We start from the raw sequence: 18907 nt of genomic DNA, 5'->3' as shown, positions 1-18907 counted from the left end.
GTGAAAAACAGCAAGCTGCATTTCTGCCCGGTCTCGAACCAGGGACCTTTCGCGTGTAAGGCGAACGTGATAACCACTACACTACAGAAACAGACACTACCTCAGGAATCTTGTTGGCGTGTATTGGGTTGGAACGCACAGACTAAGGGCCAACGTCCTTGAAGCTCAAAGTTGGGCTCTCCTTACCCGGTCTCTCTTTCTTTGGAAGACAGGAATGAGGACCACTTTTTTCCCCAAGAGGCGATTTTGAAACCATATCCTGAAATGACACTAGAAAAACTCTTTGCATGTAATGTTCCTACACTGCTGGTCCAGCCCAGAAAAGCAGTTGCAAGGAAGTCCTGCACTCCTTTATCATGTCAAAAGTGGAAAATAGCGTGCAGGGTAAGGAACCTTCTCGACATACACAGCGTCTTATAGCATTGAAAAGAAGAAAGGCTCCTATATGACAAGCAGCCTGAAAACTTCCACAGGATGGGCTCGTCCGGGATTTGAACCCGGGACCTCTCGCACCCGAAGCGAGAATCATACCCCTAGACCAACGAGCCTGAGTGGCCAGGAGACATTTTGAACAATTACTGAAGCGTCTTTCAGAAAACAGCAGGGCTATTTGGCTCGTCTCCCTATAAGTGAGCCACACAAAGTCATGTTTTCTCTCAAGTTGTTGTTTTTTCACTCCAGCAAGGAAGGGGGCAGCCAATCTCCTATCGGCCAGTGAGCAGTAAAAAGGCACAGATGAGAACAGCAAGCACTTTCTGGCACTTGTACTCCTCTGCAAGTCCTGGACCCTTGCTCCATAGACTTCCACACCAGAAGCAATGAAGGGCCCACCATTTCTTGCGCCTGAGAAAGAGGTGTTTGATATTTGGATTCAAACGCGCTCGCTCAGCGCTCGATCAGGCTCGATCAGGCGAGATTTATATGAGTGGCTCACAGGCCTGAAACATTCACCTGGGAGACCCAGAGTGGCTGACTTCCCAGTATGGCCATTGTTGGGCGAGTCTCCTCCTTTCCTCCTGCCTCAATCTAGAATTGGCTGCAAATCACAAGAGGGAGTGCAATGTCCGTGTGTAGTGCCTACTACCAGCTACCTCTCTGTCTTCCTTATGTAAATTAGAATTTTCAAGGGGGGACCATTGGCAATCTGCTCCTCCCACATAACCAGGAAGCCCTGTTGAACATGTCTGCCTGTGTTGTTGCAGGGACAGTGCCTTCTCTGCCCAAAAGGTGGCAGGAGAGCCTCACAACAAATGATGGGATCAACTGCTTATTTCGAAACCCAGCAAGGCAGTTACTGTGATGGATTGCAAATGTAATGGAAGGTGTGCCTGCGGTGTCACTTTCAGAAATACATGGAATTGTGATTGAGGGCCCAGCCTGGTGGATTTCTCTTTATTTACTACAGGTTCCCGCAAATATTGTGGTGTGTGTGGGGAATGCACTGCAAAAATTAGGAAGACTTAAGGGTGTAAAAGGGACCTGTCAGAAGTGGGATTTGAACCCACGCCTCCATGAGGAGACCAGAAGGCTCAGCATCACTGAAGATCAAGCTCTCTTGAGTCTGGCGCCTTAGACCACTCGGCCATCCTGACGGCTCAGGGTGTGCTTAGTTCTGACTTTTCTGTCTGCACCTGCCAACGTTTCCACTTACAACGTTCACAGAAATGTCACAGGTGTAAAGGCCCCAACAATACAACATAGCTCACACAAAATAAAAATAGGCCCAAGAACAACCCCCAGATGATCGATGGAGATAACTTTGTTTCGTCTGCAAAGGTAAAAAAAAATTCTCGCGGCTCACCGTGTTCAAAGACCACCTCTTCTTAAACTTGCATTGAGATAATAAGGTTTTAGAGTGTGCACAAAAAAAGCATCCAATGCACAGTGTTTCTGCCCCGTCTCGAACCGGGGACCTTTCGCGTGTTAGGTGAACGTGATGACCACTACACTACAGAAACTACCTTGGTGCTTTCTACTGTTAGAGGAAAGTTTCTCTCAAGTCTTCACCCTACTTCTATTCTGCTGTATCAGCAGCGGCTCAGAATATGCAGAACAAGTGTGAAAACCTCAGAGATATCATCCAACATGCTTGCAATTAGACGTATTCAAAACTCACTTGTGCAGGCATCGACAGGCAAATATTTGATGCCTAAATGCCAGCGAGTACAGCTTGGGAAAGCATCACCTGGGACACACTGAGACTAAGCAGGTAGGCAGATAAAGCATGGTGATCCATTTTTCTTCTGAGGTTAGAAATATGTTGTGCAACAATGCACCCAGTATAACGAGAAATAGTCAGGCATAGTGCTTTTTTAGTAGGGTTTGTATGTTTACCTCTAAAAAGGGCTCGTCCGGGATTTGAACCCGGGACCTCTCGCACCCTAAGCGAGAATCATACCCCTAGACCAACGAGCCACGCAAGAGTCACCTCTGACACGGCTCCAGGGGTTAGTGGCAGCTAGCCAGTACATGCTGCTCTGTTCTGCAATATGATTGCTGTCTTTTCCATGACCGTCATCAAACAAGAAATTAAAAAGCCTCTGTCCTTCAGACAGTTTGTTTGCTTTAAGTGTCTGCTCGTGGTGAGGACAAGAGAAGCATTTCTTCTCTCATGCCTTGCTTTCATGAAGTAGGCCCACCCTACAGAGCAAAGTGCGAGCAAGCGAATGGCGCAAGCTATCGTCACTTCTCTTTTCGAGCTGTCACTGAGATCTCTGGAGCACACTACGTCAGGCTGGTGAGGAATAGACAGCCTCTATTATCTCAGCTTTTCTATAAAGTGAGCCAGTAAATGCAAACACTGTGAAAAACAGCAAGCTGCATTTCTGCCCGGTCTCGAACCAGGGACCTTTCGCGTGTAAGGCGAACGTGATAACCACTACACTACAGAAACAGACACTACCTCAGGAATCTTGTTGGCGTGTATTGGGTTGGAACGCACAGACTAAGGGCCAACGTCCTTGAAGCTCAAAGTTGGGCTCTCCTTACCCGGTCTCTCTTTCTTTGGAAGACAGGAATGAGGACCACTTTTTTCCCCAAGAGGCGATTTTGAAACCATATCCTGAAATGACACTAGAAAAACTCTTTGCATGTAATGTTCCTACACTGCTGGTCCAGCCCAGAAAAGCAGTTGCAAGGAAGTCCTGCACTCCTTTATCATGTCAAAAGTGGAAAATAGCGTGCAGGGTAAGGAACCTTCTCGACATACACAGCGTCTTATAGCATTGAAAAGAAGAAAGGCTCCTATATGACAAGCAGCCTGAAAACTTCCACAGGATGGGCTCGTCCGGGATTTGAACCCGGGACCTCTCGCACCCGAAGCGAGAATCATACCCCTAGACCAACGAGCCTGAGTGGCCAGGAGACATTTTGAACAATTACTGAAGCGTCTTTCAGAAAACAGCAGGGCTATTTGGCTCGTCTCCCTATAAGTGAGCCACACAAAGTCATGTTTTCTCTCAAGTTGTTGTTTTTTCACTCCAGCAAGGAAGGGGGCAGCCAATCTCCTATCGGCCAGTGAGCAGTAAAAAGGCACAGATGAGAACAGCAAGCACTTTCTGGCACTTGTACTCCTCTGCAAGTCCTGGACCCTTGCTCCATAGACTTCCACACCAGAAGCAATGAAGGGCCCACCATTTCTTGCGCCTGAGAAAGAGGTGTTTGATATTTGGATTCAAACGCGCCCGCTCAGCGCTCGATCAGGCTCGATCAGGCGAGATTTATATGAGTGGCTCACAGGCCTGAAACATTCACCTGGGAGACCCAGAGTGGCTGACTTCCCAGTATGGCCATTGTTGGGCGAGTCTCCTCCTTTCCTCCTGCCTCAATCTAGAATTGGCTGCAAATCACAAGAGGGAGTGCAATGTCCGTGTGTAGTGCCTACTACCAGCTACCTCTCTGTCTTCCTTATGTAAATTAGAATTTTCAAGGGGGGACCATTGGCAATCTGCTCCTCCCACATAACCAGGAAGCCCTGTTGAACATGTCTGCCTGTGTTGTTGCAGGGACAGTGCCTTCTCTGCCAAAAAGGTGGCAGGAGAGCCTCACAACAAATGATGGGATCAACTGCTTATTTCGAAACCCAGCAAGGCAGTTACTGTGATGGATTGCAAATGTAATGGAAGGTGTGCCTGCGGTGTCACTTTCAGAAATACATGGAATTGTGATTGAGGGCCCAGCCTGGTGGATTTCTCTTTATTTACTACAGGTTCCCGCAAATATTGTGGTGTGTGTGGGGAATGCACTGCAAAAATTAGGAAGACTTAAGGGTGTAAAAGGGACCTGTCAGAAGTGGGATTTGAATCCACGCCTCCATGAGGAGACCAGAAGGCTCAGCATCACTGAAGATCAAGCTCTCTTGAGTCTGGCGCCTTAGACCACTCGGCCATCCTGACGGCTCAGGGTGTGCTTAGTTCTGACTTTTCTGTCTGCACCTGCCAACGTTTCCACTTACAACGTTCACAGAAATGTCACAGGTGTAAAGGCCCCAACAATACAACATAGCTCACACAAAATAAAAATAGGCCCAAGAACAACCCCCAGATGATCGATGGAGATAACTTTGTTTCGTCTGCAAAGGTAAAAAAAAATTCTCGCGGCTCACCGTGTTCAAAGACCACCTCTTCTTAAACTTGCATTGAGATAATAAGGTTTTAGAGTGTGCACAAAAAAAGCATCCAATGCACAGTGTTTCTGCCCCGTCTCGAACCGGGGACCTTTCGCGTGTTAGGCGAACGTGATGACCACTACACTACAGAAACTACCTTGGTGCTTTCTACTGTTAGAGGAAAGTTTCTCTCAAGTCTTCACCCTACTTCTATTCTGCTGTATCAGCAGCGGCTCAGAATGTGCAGAACAAGTGTGAAAACCTCAGAGATATCATCCAACATGCTTGCAATTAGACGTATTCAAAACTCACTTGTGCAGGCATCGACAGGCAAATATCTGATGCCTAAATGCCAGCGAGTACAGCTTGGGAAAGCATCACCTGGGACACACTGAGACTAAGCAGGTAGGCAGATAAAGCATGGTGATCCATTTTTCTTCTGAGGTTAGAAATATGTTGTGCAACAATGCACCCAGTATAACGAGAAATAGTCAGGCATAGTGCTTTTTTAGTAGGGTTTGTATGTTTACCTCTAAAAAGGGCTCGTCCGGGATTTGAACCCGGGACCTCTCGCACCCTAAGCGAGAATCATACCCCTAGACCAACGAGCCACGCAAGAGTCACCTCTGACACGGCTCCAGGGGTTAGTGGCAGCTAGCCAGTACATGCTGCTCTGTTCTGCAATATGATTGCTGTCTTTTCCATGACCGTCATCAAACAAGAAATTAAAAAGCCTCTGTCCTTCAGACAGTTTGTTTGCTTTAAGTGTCTGCTCGTGGTGAGGACAAGAGAAGCATTTCTTCTCTCATGCCTTGCTTTCATGAAGTAGGCCCACCCTACAGAGCAAAGTGCGAGCAAGCGAATGGCGCAAGCTATCGTCACTTCTCTTTTCGAGCTGTCACTGAGATCTCTGGAGCACACTACGTCAGGCTGGTGAGGAATAGACAGCCTCTATTATCTCAGCTTTTCTATAAAGTGAGCCAGTAAATGCAAACACTGTGAAAAACAGCAAGCTGCATTTCTGCCCGGTCTCGAACCAGGGACCTTTCGCGTGTAAGGCGAACGTGATAACCACTACACTACAGAAACAGACACTACCTCAGGAATCTTGTTGGCGTGTATTGGGTTGGAACGCACAGACTAAGGGCCAACGTCCTTGAAGCTCAAAGTTGGGCTCTCCTTACCCGGTCTCTCTTTCTTTGGAAGACAGGAATGAGGACCACTTTTTTCCCCAAGAGGCGATTTTGAAACCATATCCTGAAATGACACTAGAAAAACTCTTTGCATGTAATGTTCCTACACTGCTGGTCCAGCCCAGAAAAGCAGTTGCAAGGAAGTCCTGCACTCCTTTATCATGTCAAAAGTGGAAAATAGCGTGCAGGGTAAGGAACCTTCTCGACATACACAGCGTCTTATAGCATTGAAAAGAAGAAAGGCTCCTATATGACAAGCAGCCTGAAAACTTCCACAGGATGGGCACGTCCGGGATTTGAACCCGGGACCTCTCGCACCCGAAGCGAGAATCATACCCCTAGACCAACGAGCCTGAGTGGCCAGGAGACATTTTGAACAATTACTGAAGCGTCTTTCAGAAAACAGCAGGGCTATTTGGCTCGTCTCCCTATAAGTGAGCCACACAAAGTCATGTTTTCTCTCAAGTTGTTGTTTTTTCACTCCAGCAAGGAAGGGGGCAGCCAATCTCCTATCGGCCAGTGAGCAGTAAAAAGGCACAGATGAGAACAGCAAGCACTTTCTGGCACTTGTACTCCTCTGCAAGTCCTGGACCCTTGCTCCATAGACTTCCACACCAGAAGCAATGAAGGGCCCACCATTTCTTGCGCCTGAGAAAGAGGTGTTTGATATTTGGATTCAAACGCGCCCGCTCAGCGCTCGATCAGGCTCGATCAGGCGAGATTTATATGAGTGGCTCACAGGCCTGAAACATTCACCTGGGAGACCCAGAGTGGCTGACTTCCCAGTATGGCCATTGTTGGGCGAGTCTCCTCCTTTCCTCCTGCCTCAATCTAGAATTGGCTGCAAATCACAAGAGGGAGTGCAATGTCCGTGTGTAGTGCCTACTACCAGCTACCTCTCTGTCTTCCTTATGTAAATTAGAATTTTCAAGGGGGGACCATTGGCAATCTGCTCCTCCCACATAACCAGGAAGCCCTGTTGAACATGTCTGCCTGTGTTGTTGCAGGGACAGTGCCTTCTCTGCCAAAAAGGTGGCAGGAGAGCCTCACAACAAATGATGGGATCAACTGCTTATTTCGAAACCCAGCAAGGCAGTTACTGTGATGGATTGCAAATGTAATGGAAGGTGTGCCTGCGGTGTCACTTTCAGAAATACATGGAATTGTGATTGAGGGCCCAGCCTGGTGGATTTCTCTTTATTTACTACAGGTTCCCGCAAATATTGTGGTGTGTGTGGGGAATGCACTGCAAAAATTAGGAAGACTTAAGGGTGTAAAAGGGACCTGTCAGAAGTGGGATTTGAACCCACGCCTCCATGAGGAGACCAGAAGGCTCAGCATCACTGAAGATCAAGCTCTCTTGAGTCTGGCGCCTTAGACCACTCGGCCATCCTGACGGCTCAGGGTGTGCTTAGTTCTGACTTTTCTGTCTGCACCTGCCAACGTTTCCACTTACAACGTTCACAGAAATGTCACAGGTGTAAAGGCCCCAACAATACAACATAGCTCACACAAAATAAAAATAGGCCCAAGAACAACCCCCAGATGATCGATGGAGATAACTTTGTTTCGTCTGCAAAGGTAAAAAAAAATTCTCGCGGCTCACCGTGTTCAAAGACCACCTCTTCTTAAACTTGCATTGAGATAATAAGGTTTTAGAGTGTGCACAAAAAAAGCATCCAATGCACAGTGTTTCTGCCCCGTCTCGAACCGGGGACCTTTCGCGTGTTAGGTGAACGTGATGACCACTACACTACAGAAACTACCTTGGTGCTTTCTACTGTTAGAGGAAAGTTTCTCTCAAGTCTTCACCCTACTTCTATTCTGCTGTATCAGCAGCGGCTCAGAATATGCAGAACAAGTGTGAAAACCTCAGAGATATCATCCAACATGCTTGCAATTAGACGTATTCAAAACTCACTTGTGCAGGCATCGACAGGCAAATATTTGATGCCTAAATGCCAGCGAGTACAGCTTGGGAAAGCATCACCTGGGACACACTGAGACTAAGCAGGTAGGCAGATAAAGCATGGTGATCCATTTTTCTTCTGAGGTTAGAAATATGTTGTGCAACAATGCACCCAGTATAACGAGAAATAGTCAGGCATAGTGCTTTTTTAGTAGGGTTTGTATGTTTACCTCTAAAAAAGGGCTCGTCCGGGATTTGAACCCGGGACCTCTCGCACCCTAAGCGAGAATCATACCCCTAGACCAACGAGCCACGCAAGAGTCACCTCTGACACGGCTCCAGGGGTTAGTGGCAGCTAGCCAGTACATGCTGCTCTGTTCTGCAATATGATTGCTGTCTTTTCCATGACCGTCATCAAACAAGAAATTAAAAAGCCTCTGTCCTTCAGACAGTTTGTTTGCTTTAAGTGTCTGCTCGTGGTGAGGACAAGAGAAGCATTTCTTCTCTCATGCCTTGCTTTCATGAAGTAGGCCCACCCTACAGAGCAAAGTGCGAGCAAGCGAATGGCGCAAGCTATCGTCACTTCTCTTTTCGAGCTGTCACTGAGATCTCTGGAGCACACTACGTCAGGCTGGTGAGGAATAGACAGCCTCTATTATCTCAGCTTTTCTATAAAGTGAGCCAGTAAATGCAAACACTGTGAAAAACAGCAAGCTGCATTTCTGCCCGGTCTCGAACCAGGGACCTTTCGCGTGTAAGGCGAACGTGATAACCACTACACTACAGAAACAGACACTACCTCAGGAATCTTGTTGGCGTGTATTGGGTTGGAACGCACAGACTAAGGGCCAACGTCCTTGAAGCTCAAAGTTGGGCTCTCCTTACCCGGTCTCTCTTTCTTTGGAAGACAGGAATGAGGACCACTTTTTTCCCCAAGAGGCGATTTTGAAACCATATCCTGAAATGACACTAGAAAAACTCTTTGCATGTAATGTTCCTACACTGCTGGTCCAGCCCAGAAAAGCAGTTGCAAGGAAGTCCTGCACTCCTTTATCATGTCAAAAGTGGAAAATAGCGTGCAGGGTAAGGAACCTTCTCGACATACACAGCGTCTTATAGCATTGAAAAGAAGAAAGGCTCCTATATGACAAGCAGCCTGAAAACTTCCACAGGATGGGCTCGTCCGGGATTTGAACCCGGGACCTCTCGCACCCGAAGCGAGAATCATACCCCTAGACCAACGAGCCTGAGTGGCCAGGAGACATTTTGAACAATTACTGAAGCGTCTTTCAGAAAACAGCAGGGCTATTTGGCTCGTCTCCCTATAAGTGAGCCACACAAAGTCATGTTTTCTCTCAAGTTGTTGTTTTTTCACTCCAGCAAGGAAGGGGGCAGCCAATCTCCTATCGGCCAGTGAGCAGTAAAAAGGCACAGATGAGAACAGCAAGCACTTTCTGGCACTTGTACTCCTCTGCAAGTCCTGGACCCTTGCTCCATAGACTTCCACACCAGAAGCAATGAAGGGCCCACCATTTCTTGCGCCTGAGAAAGAGGTGTTTGATATTTGGATTCAAACGCGCCCGCTCAGCGCTCGATCAGGCTCGATCAGGCGAGATTTATATGAGTGGCTCACAGGCCTGAAACATTCACCTGGGAGACCCAGAGTGGCTGACTTCCCAGTATGGCCATTGTTGGGCGAGTCTCCTCCTTTCCTCCTGCCTCAATCTAGAATTGGCTGCAAATCACAAGAGGGAGTGCAATGTCCGTGTGTAGTGCCTACTACCAGCTACCTCTCTGTCTTCCTTATGTAAATTAGAATTTTCAAGGGGGGACCATTGGCAATCTGCTCCTCCCACATAACCAGGAAGCCCTGTTGAACATGTCTGCCTGTGTTGTTGCAGGGACAGTGCCTTCTCTGCCCAAAAGGTGGCAGGAGAGCCTCACAACAAATGATGGGATCAACTGCTTATTTCGAAACCCAGCAAGGCAGTTACTGTGATGGATTGCAAATGTAATGGAAGGTGTGCCTGCGGTGTCACTTTCAGAAATACATGGAATTGTGATTGAGGGCCCAGCCTGGTGGATTTCTCTTTATTTACTACAGGTTCCCGCAAATATTGTGGTGTGTGTGGGGAATGCACTGCAAAAATTAGGAAGACTTAAGGGTGTAAAAGGGACCTGTCAGAAGTGGGATTTGAACCCACGCCTCCATGAGGAGACCAGAAGGCTCAGCATCACTGAAGATCAAGCTCTCTTGAGTCTGGCGCCTTAGACCACTCGGCCATCCTGACGGCTCAGGGTGTGCTTAGTTCTGACTTTTCTGTCTGCACCTGCCAACGTTTCCACTTACAACGTTCACAGAAATGTCACAGGTGTAAAGGCCCCAACAATACAACATAGCTCACACAAAATAAAAATAGGCCCAAGAACAACCCCCAGATGATCGATGGAGATAACTTTGTTTCGTCTGCAAAGGTAAAAAAAAATTCTCGCGGCTCACCGTGTTCAAAGACCACCTCTTCTTAAACTTGCATTGAGATAATAAGGTTTTAGAGTGTGCACAAAAAAAGCATCCAATGCACAGTGTTTCTGCCCCGTCTCGAACCGGGGACCTTTCGCGTGTTAGGCGAACGTGATGACCACTACACTACAGAAACTACCTTGGTGCTTTCTACTGTTAGAGGAAAGTTTCTCTCAAGTCTTCACCCTACTTCTATTCTGCTGTATCAGCAGCGGCTCAGAATGTGCAGAACAAGTGTGAAAACCTCAGAGATATCATCCAACATGCTTGCAATTAGACGTATTCAAAACTCACTTGTGCAGGCATCGACAGGCAAATATCTGATGCCTAAATGCCAGCGAGTACAGCTTGGGAAAGCATCACCTGGGACACACTGAGACTAAGCAGGTAGGCAGATAAAGCATGGTGATCCATTTTTCTTCTGAGGTTAGAAATATGTTGTGCAACAATGCACCCAGTATAACGAGAAATAGTCATAGTGCTTTTTTAGTAGGGTTTGTATGTTTACCTCTAAAAAGGGCTCGTCCGGGATTTGAACCCGGGACCTCTCGCACCCTAAGCGAGAATCATACCCCTAGACCAACGAGCCACGCAAGAGTCACCTCTGACACGGCTCCAGGGGTTAGTGGCAGCTAGCCAGTACATGCTGCTCTGTTCTGCAATATGATTGCTGTCTTTTCCATGACCGTCATCAAACAAGAAATTAAAAAGCCTCTGTCCTTCAGACAGTTTGTTTGCTTTAAGTGTCTGCTCGTGGTGAGGACAAGAGAAGCATTTCTTCTCTCATGCCTTGCTTTCATGAAGTAGGCCCACCCTACAGAGCAAAGTGCGAGCAAGCGAATGGCGCAAGCTATCGTCACTTCTCTTTTCGAGCTGTCACTGAGATCTCTGGAGCACACTACGTCAGGCTGGTGAGGAATAGACAGCCTCTATTATCTCAGCTTTTCTATAAAGTGAGCCAGTAAATGCAAACACTGTGAAAAACAGCAAGCTGCATTTCTGCCCGGTCTCGAACCAGGGACCTTTCGCGTGTAAGGCGAACGTGATAACCACTACACTACAGAAACAGACACTACCTCAGGAATCTTGTTGGCGTGTATTGGGTTGGAACGCACAGACTAAGGGCCAACGTCCTTGAAGCTCAAAGTTGGGCTCTCCTTACCCGGTCTCTCTTTCTTTGGAAGACAGGAATGAGGACCACTTTTTTCCCCAAGAGGCGATTTTGAAACCATATCCTGAAATGACACTAGAAAAACTCTTTGCATGTAATGTTCCTACACTGCTGGTCCAGCCCAGAAAAGCAGTTGCAAGGAAGTCCTGCACTCCTTTATCATGTCAAAAGTGGAAAATAGCGTGCAGGGTAAGGAACCTTCTCGACATACACAGCGTCTTATAGCATTGAAAAGAAGAAAGGCTCCTATATGACAAGCAGCCTGAAAACTTCCACAGGATGGGCTCGTCCGGGATTTGAACCCGGGACCTCTCGCACCCGAAGCGAGAATCATACCCCTAGACCAACGAGCCTGAGTGGCCAGGAGACATTTTGAACAATTACTGAAGCGTCTTTCAGAAAACAGCAGGGCTATTTGGCTCGTCTCCCTATAAGTGAGCCACACAAAGTCATGTTTTCTCTCAAGTTGTTGTTTTTTCACTCCAGCAAGGAAGGGGGCAGCCAATCTCCTATCGGCCAGTGAGCAGTAAAAAGGCACAGATGAGAACAGCAAGCACTTTCTGGCACTTGTACTCCTCTGCAAGTCCTGGACCCTTGCTCCATAGACTTCCACACCAGAAGCAATGAAGGGCCCACCATTTCTTGCGCCTGAGAAAGAGGTGTTTGATATTTGGATTCAAACGCGCCCGCTCAGCGCTCGATCAGGCTCGATCAGGCGAGATTTATATGAGTGGCTCACAGGCCTGAAACATTCACCTGGGAGACCCAGAGTGGCTGACTTCCCAGTATGGCCATTGTTGGGCGAGTCTCCTCCTTTCCTCCTGCCTCAATCTAGAATTGGCTGCAAATCACAAGAGGGAGTGCAATGTCCGTGTGTAGTGCCTACTACCAGCTACCTCTCTGTCTTCCTTATGTAAATTAGAATTTTCAAGGGGGGACCATTGGCAATCTGCTCCTCCCACATAACCAGGAAGCCCTGTTGAACATGTCTGCCTGTGTTGTTGCAGGGACAGTGCCTTCTCTGCCAAAAAGGTGGCAGGAGAGCCTCACAACAAATGATGGGATCAACTGCTTATTTCGAAACCCAGCAAGGCAGTTACTGTGATGGATTGCAAATGTAATGGAAGGTGTGCCTGCGGTGTCACTTTCAGAAATACATGGAATTGTGATTGAGGGCCCAGCCTGGTGGATTTCTCTTTATTTACTACAGGTTCCCGCAAATATTGTGGTGTGTGTGGGGAATGCACTGCAAAAATTAGGAAGACTTAAGGGTGTAAAAGGGACCTGTCAGAAGTGGGATTTGAACCCACGCCTCCATGAGGAGACCAGAAGGCTCAGCATCACTGAAGATCAAGCTCTCTTGAGTCTGGCGCCTTAGACCACTCGGCCATCCTGACGGCTCAGGGTGTGCTTAGTTCTGACTTTTCTGTCTGCACCTGCCAACGTTTCCACTTACAACGTTCACAGAAATGTCACAGGTGTAAAGGCCCCAACAATACAACATAGCTCACACAAAATAAAAATAGGCCCAAGAACAACCCCCAGATGATCGATGGAGATAACTTTGTTTCGTCTGCAAAGGTAAAAAAAAATTCTCGCGGCTCACCGTGTTCAAAGACCACCTCTTCTTAAACTTGCATTGAGATAATAAGGTTTTAGAGTGTGCACAAAAAAAGCATCCAATGCACAGTGTTTCTGCCCCGTCTCGAACCGGGGACCTTTCGCGTGTTAGGCGAACGTGATGACCACTACACTACAGAAACTACCTTGGTGCTTTCTACTGTTAGAGGAAAGTTTCTCTCAAGTCTTCACCCTACTTCTATTCTGCTGTATCAGCAGCGGCTCAGAATGTGCAGAACAAGTGTGAAAACCTCAGAGATATCATCCAACATGCTTGCAATTAGACGTATTCAAAACTCACTTGTGCAGGCATCGACAGGCAAATATCTGATGCCTAAATGCCAGCGAGTACAGCTTGGGAAAGCATCACCTGGGACACACTGAGACTAAGCAGGTAGGCAGATAAAGCATGGTGATCCATTTTTCTTCTGAGGTTAGAAATATGTTGTGCAACAATGCACCCAGTATAACGAGAAATAGTCAGGCATAGTGCTTTTTTAGTAGGGTTTGTATGTTTACCTCTAAAAAGGGCTCGTCCGGGATTTGAACCCGGGACCTCTCGCACCCTAAGCGAGAATCATACCCCTAGACCAACGAGCCACGCAAGAGTCACCTCTGACACGGCTCCAGGGGTTAGTGGCAGCTAGCCAGTACATGCTGCTCTGTTCTGCAATATGATTGCTGTCTTTTCCATGACCGTCATCAAACAAGAAATTAAAAAGCCTCTGTCCTTCAGACAGTTTGTTTGCTTTAAGTGTCTGCTCGTGGTGAGGACAAGAGAAGCATTTCTTCTCTCATGCCTTGCTTTCATGAAGTAGGCCCACCCTACAGAGCAAAGTGCGAGCAAGCGAATGGCGCAAGCTATCGTCACTTCTCTTTTCGAGCTGTCACTGAGATCTCTGGAGCACACTACGTCAGGCTGGTGAGGAATAGACAGCCTCTATTATCTCAGCTTTTCTATAAAGTGAGCCAGTAAATGCAAACACTGTGAAAAACAGCAAGCTGCATTTCTGCCCGGTCTCGAACCAGGGACCTTTCGCGTGTAAGGCAAACGTGATAACCACTACACTACAGAAACAGACACTACCTCAGGAATCTTGTTGGCGTGTATTGGGTTGGAACGCACAGACTAAGGGCCAACGTCCTTGAAGCTCAAAGTTGGGCTCTCCTTACCCGGTCTCTCTTTCTTTGGAAGACAGGAATGAGGACCACTTTTTTCCCCAAGAGGCGATTTTGAAACCATATCCTGAAATGACACTAGAAAAACTCTTTGCATGTAATGTTCCTACACTGCTGGTCCAGCCCAGAAAAGCAGTTGCAAGGAAGTCCTGCACTCCTTTATCATGTCAAAAGTGGAAAATAGCGTGCAGGGTAAGGAACCTTCTCGACATACACAGCGTCTTATAGCATTGAAAAGAAGAAAGGCTCCTATATGACAAGCAGCCTGAAAACTTCCACAGGATGGGCTCGTCCGGGATTTGAACCCGGGACCTCTCGCACCCGAAGCGAGAATCATACCCCTAGACCAACGAGCCTGAGTGGCCAGGAGACATTTTGAACAATTACTGAAGCGTCTTTCAGAAAACAGCAGGGCTATTTGGCTCGTCTCCCTATAAGTGAGCCACACAAAGTCATGTTTTCTCTCAAGTTGTTGTTTTTTCACTCCAGCAAGGAAGGGGGCAGCCAATCTCCTATCGGCCAGTGAGCAGTAAAAAGGCACAGATGAGAACAGCAAGCACTTTCTGGCACTTGTACTCCTCTGCAAGTCCTGGACCCTTGCTCCATAGACTTCCACACCAGAAGCAATGAAGGGCCCACCATTTCTTGCGCCTGAGAAAGAGGTGTTTGATATTTGGATTCAAACGCGCCCGCTCAGCGCTCGATCAGGCTCGATCAGGCGAGATTTATATGAGTGGCTCACAGGCCTGAAACATTCACCTGGGAGACCCAGAGTGGCTGACTTCCCAGTATGGCCATTGTTGGGCGAGTCTCCTCCTTTCCTCCTGCCTCAATCTAGAATTGGCTGCAAATCACAAGAGGGAGTGCAATGTCCGTGTGTAGTGCCTACTACCAGCTACCTCTCTGTCTTCCTTATGTAAATTAGAATTTTCAAGGGGGGACCATTGGCAATCTGCTCCTCCCACATAACCAGGAAGCCCTGTTGAACATGTCTGCCTGTGTTGTTGCAGGGACAGTGCCTTCTCTGCCAAAAAGGTGGCAGGAGAGCCTCACAACAAATGATGGGATCAACTGCTTATTTCGAAACCCAGCAAGGCAGTTACTGTGATGGATTGCAAATGTAATGGAAGGTGTGCCTGCGGTGTCACTTTCAGAAATACATGGAATTGTGATTGAGGGCCCAGCCTGGTGGATTTCTCTTTATTTACTACAGGTTCCCGCAAATATTGTGGTGTGTGTGGGGAATGCACTGCAAAAATTAGGAAGACTTAAGGGTGTAAAAGGGACCTGTCAGAAGTGGGATTTGAATCCACGCCTCCATGAGGAGACCAGAAGGCTCAGCATCACTGAAGATCAAGCTCTCTTGAGTCTGGCGCCTTAGACCACTCGGCCATCCTGACGGCTCAGGGTGTGCTTAGTTCTGACTTTTCTGTCTGCACCTGCCAACGTTTCCACTTACAACGTTCACAGAAATGTCACAGGTGTAAAGGCCCCAACAATACAACATAGCTCACACAAAATAAAAATAGGCCCAAGAACAACCCCCAGATGATCGATGGAGATAACTTTGTTTCGTCTGCAAAGGTAAAAAAAAATTCTCGCGGCTCACCGTGTTCAAAGACCACCTCTTCTTAAACTTGCATTGAGATAATAAGGTTTTAGAGTGTGCACAAAAAAAGCATCCAATGCACAGTGTTTCTGCCCCGTCTCGAACCGGGGACCTTTCGCGTGTTAGGCGAACGTGATGACCACTACACTACAGAAACTACCTTGGTGCTTTCTACTGTTAGAGGAAAGTTTCTCTCAAGTCTTCACCCTACTTCTATTCTGCTGTATCAGCAGCGGCTCAGAATGTGCAGAACAAGTGTGAAAACCTCAGAGATATCATCCAACATGCTTGCAATTAGACGTATTCAAAACTCACTTGTGCAGGCATCGACAGGCAAATATCTGATGCCTAAATGCCAGCGAGTACAGCTTGGGAAAGCATCACCTGGGACACACTGAGACTAAGCAGGTAGGCAGATAAAGCATGGTGATCCATTTTTCTTCTGAGGTTAGAAATATGTTGTGCAACAATGCACCCAGTATAACGAGAAATAGTCAGGCATAGTGCTTTTTTAGTAGGGTTTGTATGTTTACCTCTAAAAAGGGCTCGTCCGGGATTTGAACCCGGGACCTCTCGCACCCTAAGCGAGAATCATACCCCTAGACCAACGAGCCACGCAAGAGTCACCTCTGACACGGCTCCAGGGGTTAGTGGCAGCTAGCCAGTACATGCTGCTCTGTTCTGCAATATGATTGCTGTCTTTTCCATGACCGTCATCAAACAAGAAATTAAAAAGCCTCTGTCCTTCAGACAGTTTGTTTGCTTTAAGTGTCTGCTCGTGGTGAGGACAAGAGAAGCATTTCTTCTCTCATGCCTTGCTTTCATGAAGTAGGCCCACCCTACAGAGCAAAGTGCGAGCAAGCGAATGGCGCAAGCTATCGTCACTTCTCTTTTCGAGCTGTCACTGAGATCTCTGGAGCACACTACGTCAGGCTGGTGAGGAATAGACAGCCTCTATTATCTCAGCTTTTCTATAAAGTGAGCCAGTAAATGCAAACACTGTGAAAAACAGCAAGCTGCATTTCTGCCCGGTCTCGAACCAGGGACCTTTCGCGTGTAAGGCGAACGTGATAACCACTACACTACAGAAACAGACACTACCTCAGGAATCTTGTTGGCGTGTATTGGGTTGGAACGCACAGACTAAGGGCCAACGTCCTTGAAGCTCAAAGTTGGGCTCTCCTTACCCGGTCTCTCTTTCTTTGGAAGACAGGAATGAGGACCACTTTTTTCCCCAAGAGGCGATTTTGAAACCATATCCTGAAATGACACTAGAAAAACTCTTTGCATGTAATGTTCCTACACTGCTGGTCCAGCCCAGAAAAGCAGTTGCAAGGAAGTCCTGCACTCCTTTATCATGTCAAAAGTGGAAAATAGCGTGCAGGGTAAGGAACCTTCTCGACATACACAGCGTCTTATAGCATTGAAAAGAAGAAAGGCTCCTATATGACAAGCAGCCTGAAAACTTCCACAGGATGGGCACGTCCGGGATTTGAACCCGGGACCTCTCGCACCCGAAGCGAGAATCATACCCCTAGACCAACGAGCCTGAGTGGCCAGGAGACATTTTGAACAATTACTGAAGCGTCTTTCAGAAAACAGCAGGGCTATTTGGCTCGTCTCCCTATAAGTGAGCCACACAAAGTCATGTTTTCTCTCAAGTTGTTGTTTTTTCACTCCAGCAAGGAAGGGGGCAGCCAATCTCCTATCGGCCAGTGAGCAGTAAAAAGGCACAGATGAGAACAGCAAGCACTTTCTGGCACTTGTACTCCTCTGCAAGTCCTGGACCCTTGCTCCATAGACTTCCACACCAGAAGCAATGAAGGGCCCACCATTTCTTGCGCCTGAGAAAGAGGTGTTTGATATTTGGATTCAAACGCGCCCGCTCAGCGCTCGATCAGGCTCGATCAGGCGAGATTTATATGAGTGGCTCACAGGCCTGAAACATTCACCTGGGAGACCCAGAGTGGCTGACTTCCCAGTATGGCCATTGTTGGGCGAGTCTCCTCCTTTCCTCCTGCCTCAATCTAGAATTGGCTGCAAATCACAAGAGGGAGTGCAATGTCCGTGTGTAGTGCCTACTACCAGCTACCTCTCTGTCTTCCTTATGTAAATTAGAATTTTCAAGGGGGGACCATTGGCAATCTGCTCCTCCCACATAACCAGGAAGCCCTGTTGAACATGTCTGCCTGTGTTGTTGCAGGGACAGTGCCTTCTCTGCCAAAAAGGTGGCAGGAGAGCCTCACAACAAATGATGGGATCAACTGCTTATTTCGAAACCCAGCAAGGCAGTTACTGTGATGGATTGCAAATGTAATGGAAGGTGTGCCTGCGGTGTCACTTTCAGAAATACATGGAATTGTGATTGAGGGCCCAGCCTGGTGGATTTCTCTTTATTTACTACAGGTTCCCGCAAATATTGTGGTGTGTGTGGGGAATGCACTGCAAAAATTAGGAAGACTTAAGGGTGTAAAAGGGACCTGTCAGAAGTGGGATTTGAACCCACGCCTCCATGAGGAGACCAGAAGGCTCAGCATCACTGAAGATCAAGCTCTCTTGAGTCTGGCGCCTTAGACCACTCGGCCATCCTGACGGCTCAGGGTGTGCTTAGTTCTGACTTTTCTGTCTGCACCTGCCAACGTTTCCACTTACAACGTTCACAGAAATGTCACAGGTGTAAAGGCCCCAACAATACAACATAGCTCACACAAAATAAAAATAGGCCCAAGAACAACCCCCAGATGATCGATGGAGATAACTTTGTTTCGTCTGCAAAGGTAAAAAAAAATTCTCGCGGCTCACCGTGTTCAAAGACCACCTCTTCTTAAACTTGCATTGAGATAATAAGGTTTTAGAGTGTGCACAAAAAAAGCATCCAATGCACAGTGTTTCTGCCCTGTCTCGAACCGGGGACCTTTCGCGTGTTAGGTGAACGTGATGACCACTACACTACAGAAACTACCTTGGTGCTTTCTACTGTTAGAGGAAAGTTTCTCTCAAGTCTTCACCCTACTTCTATTCTGCTGTATCAGCAGCGGCTCAGAATATGCAGAACAAGTGTGAAAACCTCAGAGATATCATCCAACATGCTTGCAATTA

General features: G+C 47.5%; 34 non-coding genes across 34 annotated transcripts; all 34 read right to left on the bottom strand.

Moving 5' to 3' along the window:
* Positions 1 to 18: 18 nt before the first annotated feature.
* TRNAV-UAC (transfer RNA valine (anticodon UAC)) lies at positions 19 to 91 on the bottom strand. Its single transcript has one exon. It is a non-coding gene; the product is annotated as a tRNA-Val (tRNA).
* A 385-nt stretch (positions 92 to 476) lies between these two features.
* On the bottom strand, positions 477 to 548 carry TRNAP-CGG (transfer RNA proline (anticodon CGG)). Its single transcript has one exon. It is a non-coding gene; the product is annotated as a tRNA-Pro (tRNA).
* A 932-nt stretch (positions 549 to 1480) lies between these two features.
* On the bottom strand, positions 1481 to 1592 carry TRNAL-CAA (transfer RNA leucine (anticodon CAA)). The gene is made up of 2 exons: positions 1555 to 1592; positions 1481 to 1526 (listed from the first exon to the last, which is right to left on the bottom strand). It is a non-coding gene; the product is annotated as a tRNA-Leu (tRNA).
* Positions 1593 to 1885: 293 nt separating this feature from the next.
* Positions 1886 to 1958, bottom strand: TRNAV-AAC (transfer RNA valine (anticodon AAC)). Its single transcript has one exon. It is a non-coding gene; the product is annotated as a tRNA-Val (tRNA).
* Positions 1959 to 2343: 385 nt separating this feature from the next.
* TRNAP-AGG (transfer RNA proline (anticodon AGG)) lies at positions 2344 to 2415 on the bottom strand. The gene has a single exon. It is a non-coding gene; the product is annotated as a tRNA-Pro (tRNA).
* Positions 2416 to 2820: 405 nt separating this feature from the next.
* On the bottom strand, positions 2821 to 2893 carry TRNAV-UAC (transfer RNA valine (anticodon UAC)). The gene has a single exon. It is a non-coding gene; the product is annotated as a tRNA-Val (tRNA).
* A 385-nt stretch (positions 2894 to 3278) lies between these two features.
* Positions 3279 to 3350, bottom strand: TRNAP-CGG (transfer RNA proline (anticodon CGG)). The gene has a single exon. It is a non-coding gene; the product is annotated as a tRNA-Pro (tRNA).
* A 932-nt stretch (positions 3351 to 4282) lies between these two features.
* On the bottom strand, positions 4283 to 4394 carry TRNAL-CAA (transfer RNA leucine (anticodon CAA)). The gene is made up of 2 exons: positions 4357 to 4394; positions 4283 to 4328 (listed from the first exon to the last, which is right to left on the bottom strand). It is a non-coding gene; the product is annotated as a tRNA-Leu (tRNA).
* Positions 4395 to 4687: 293 nt separating this feature from the next.
* Positions 4688 to 4760, bottom strand: TRNAV-AAC (transfer RNA valine (anticodon AAC)). Its single transcript has one exon. It is a non-coding gene; the product is annotated as a tRNA-Val (tRNA).
* Positions 4761 to 5145: 385 nt separating this feature from the next.
* Positions 5146 to 5217, bottom strand: TRNAP-AGG (transfer RNA proline (anticodon AGG)). The gene has a single exon. It is a non-coding gene; the product is annotated as a tRNA-Pro (tRNA).
* A 405-nt stretch (positions 5218 to 5622) lies between these two features.
* TRNAV-UAC (transfer RNA valine (anticodon UAC)) lies at positions 5623 to 5695 on the bottom strand. Its single transcript has one exon. It is a non-coding gene; the product is annotated as a tRNA-Val (tRNA).
* A 385-nt stretch (positions 5696 to 6080) lies between these two features.
* On the bottom strand, positions 6081 to 6152 carry TRNAP-CGG (transfer RNA proline (anticodon CGG)). Its single transcript has one exon. It is a non-coding gene; the product is annotated as a tRNA-Pro (tRNA).
* A 932-nt stretch (positions 6153 to 7084) lies between these two features.
* On the bottom strand, positions 7085 to 7196 carry TRNAL-CAA (transfer RNA leucine (anticodon CAA)). The gene is made up of 2 exons: positions 7159 to 7196; positions 7085 to 7130 (listed from the first exon to the last, which is right to left on the bottom strand). It is a non-coding gene; the product is annotated as a tRNA-Leu (tRNA).
* Positions 7197 to 7489: 293 nt separating this feature from the next.
* On the bottom strand, positions 7490 to 7562 carry TRNAV-AAC (transfer RNA valine (anticodon AAC)). The gene has a single exon. It is a non-coding gene; the product is annotated as a tRNA-Val (tRNA).
* Positions 7563 to 7948: 386 nt separating this feature from the next.
* On the bottom strand, positions 7949 to 8020 carry TRNAP-AGG (transfer RNA proline (anticodon AGG)). Its single transcript has one exon. It is a non-coding gene; the product is annotated as a tRNA-Pro (tRNA).
* Positions 8021 to 8425: 405 nt separating this feature from the next.
* Positions 8426 to 8498, bottom strand: TRNAV-UAC (transfer RNA valine (anticodon UAC)). The gene has a single exon. It is a non-coding gene; the product is annotated as a tRNA-Val (tRNA).
* Positions 8499 to 8883: 385 nt separating this feature from the next.
* On the bottom strand, positions 8884 to 8955 carry TRNAP-CGG (transfer RNA proline (anticodon CGG)). The gene has a single exon. It is a non-coding gene; the product is annotated as a tRNA-Pro (tRNA).
* A 932-nt stretch (positions 8956 to 9887) lies between these two features.
* Positions 9888 to 9999, bottom strand: TRNAL-CAA (transfer RNA leucine (anticodon CAA)). Its single transcript has 2 exons — positions 9962 to 9999; positions 9888 to 9933 (listed from the first exon to the last, which is right to left on the bottom strand). It is a non-coding gene; the product is annotated as a tRNA-Leu (tRNA).
* Positions 10000 to 10292: 293 nt separating this feature from the next.
* Positions 10293 to 10365, bottom strand: TRNAV-AAC (transfer RNA valine (anticodon AAC)). Its single transcript has one exon. It is a non-coding gene; the product is annotated as a tRNA-Val (tRNA).
* A 381-nt stretch (positions 10366 to 10746) lies between these two features.
* TRNAP-AGG (transfer RNA proline (anticodon AGG)) lies at positions 10747 to 10818 on the bottom strand. Its single transcript has one exon. It is a non-coding gene; the product is annotated as a tRNA-Pro (tRNA).
* A 405-nt stretch (positions 10819 to 11223) lies between these two features.
* TRNAV-UAC (transfer RNA valine (anticodon UAC)) lies at positions 11224 to 11296 on the bottom strand. Its single transcript has one exon. It is a non-coding gene; the product is annotated as a tRNA-Val (tRNA).
* A 385-nt stretch (positions 11297 to 11681) lies between these two features.
* Positions 11682 to 11753, bottom strand: TRNAP-CGG (transfer RNA proline (anticodon CGG)). Its single transcript has one exon. It is a non-coding gene; the product is annotated as a tRNA-Pro (tRNA).
* A 932-nt stretch (positions 11754 to 12685) lies between these two features.
* TRNAL-CAA (transfer RNA leucine (anticodon CAA)) lies at positions 12686 to 12797 on the bottom strand. The gene is made up of 2 exons: positions 12760 to 12797; positions 12686 to 12731 (listed from the first exon to the last, which is right to left on the bottom strand). It is a non-coding gene; the product is annotated as a tRNA-Leu (tRNA).
* Positions 12798 to 13090: 293 nt separating this feature from the next.
* Positions 13091 to 13163, bottom strand: TRNAV-AAC (transfer RNA valine (anticodon AAC)). The gene has a single exon. It is a non-coding gene; the product is annotated as a tRNA-Val (tRNA).
* A 385-nt stretch (positions 13164 to 13548) lies between these two features.
* TRNAP-AGG (transfer RNA proline (anticodon AGG)) lies at positions 13549 to 13620 on the bottom strand. Its single transcript has one exon. It is a non-coding gene; the product is annotated as a tRNA-Pro (tRNA).
* Positions 13621 to 14025: 405 nt separating this feature from the next.
* Positions 14026 to 14098, bottom strand: TRNAV-UAC (transfer RNA valine (anticodon UAC)). The gene has a single exon. It is a non-coding gene; the product is annotated as a tRNA-Val (tRNA).
* A 385-nt stretch (positions 14099 to 14483) lies between these two features.
* Positions 14484 to 14555, bottom strand: TRNAP-CGG (transfer RNA proline (anticodon CGG)). Its single transcript has one exon. It is a non-coding gene; the product is annotated as a tRNA-Pro (tRNA).
* A 932-nt stretch (positions 14556 to 15487) lies between these two features.
* TRNAL-CAA (transfer RNA leucine (anticodon CAA)) lies at positions 15488 to 15599 on the bottom strand. The gene is made up of 2 exons: positions 15562 to 15599; positions 15488 to 15533 (listed from the first exon to the last, which is right to left on the bottom strand). It is a non-coding gene; the product is annotated as a tRNA-Leu (tRNA).
* A 293-nt stretch (positions 15600 to 15892) lies between these two features.
* Positions 15893 to 15965, bottom strand: TRNAV-AAC (transfer RNA valine (anticodon AAC)). Its single transcript has one exon. It is a non-coding gene; the product is annotated as a tRNA-Val (tRNA).
* Positions 15966 to 16350: 385 nt separating this feature from the next.
* TRNAP-AGG (transfer RNA proline (anticodon AGG)) lies at positions 16351 to 16422 on the bottom strand. The gene has a single exon. It is a non-coding gene; the product is annotated as a tRNA-Pro (tRNA).
* Positions 16423 to 16827: 405 nt separating this feature from the next.
* On the bottom strand, positions 16828 to 16900 carry TRNAV-UAC (transfer RNA valine (anticodon UAC)). Its single transcript has one exon. It is a non-coding gene; the product is annotated as a tRNA-Val (tRNA).
* Positions 16901 to 17285: 385 nt separating this feature from the next.
* Positions 17286 to 17357, bottom strand: TRNAP-CGG (transfer RNA proline (anticodon CGG)). Its single transcript has one exon. It is a non-coding gene; the product is annotated as a tRNA-Pro (tRNA).
* A 932-nt stretch (positions 17358 to 18289) lies between these two features.
* On the bottom strand, positions 18290 to 18401 carry TRNAL-CAA (transfer RNA leucine (anticodon CAA)). Its single transcript has 2 exons — positions 18364 to 18401; positions 18290 to 18335 (listed from the first exon to the last, which is right to left on the bottom strand). It is a non-coding gene; the product is annotated as a tRNA-Leu (tRNA).
* A 293-nt stretch (positions 18402 to 18694) lies between these two features.
* On the bottom strand, positions 18695 to 18767 carry TRNAV-AAC (transfer RNA valine (anticodon AAC)). The gene has a single exon. It is a non-coding gene; the product is annotated as a tRNA-Val (tRNA).
* Between the last annotated feature and the right edge of the window lie 140 nt (positions 18768 to 18907).

The sequence above is a fragment of the Lissotriton vulgaris genome, chromosome 10 (genome assembly GCF_964263255.1).
Source record: "Lissotriton vulgaris chromosome 10, aLisVul1.2, whole genome shotgun sequence".
NCBI classification, from domain to species: Eukaryota; Metazoa; Chordata; class Amphibia; order Caudata; family Salamandridae; genus Lissotriton; species Lissotriton vulgaris.
Note: the sequence above shows the minus strand (reverse complement) of the source record. Positions and strands in the feature narration are given on the sequence as shown.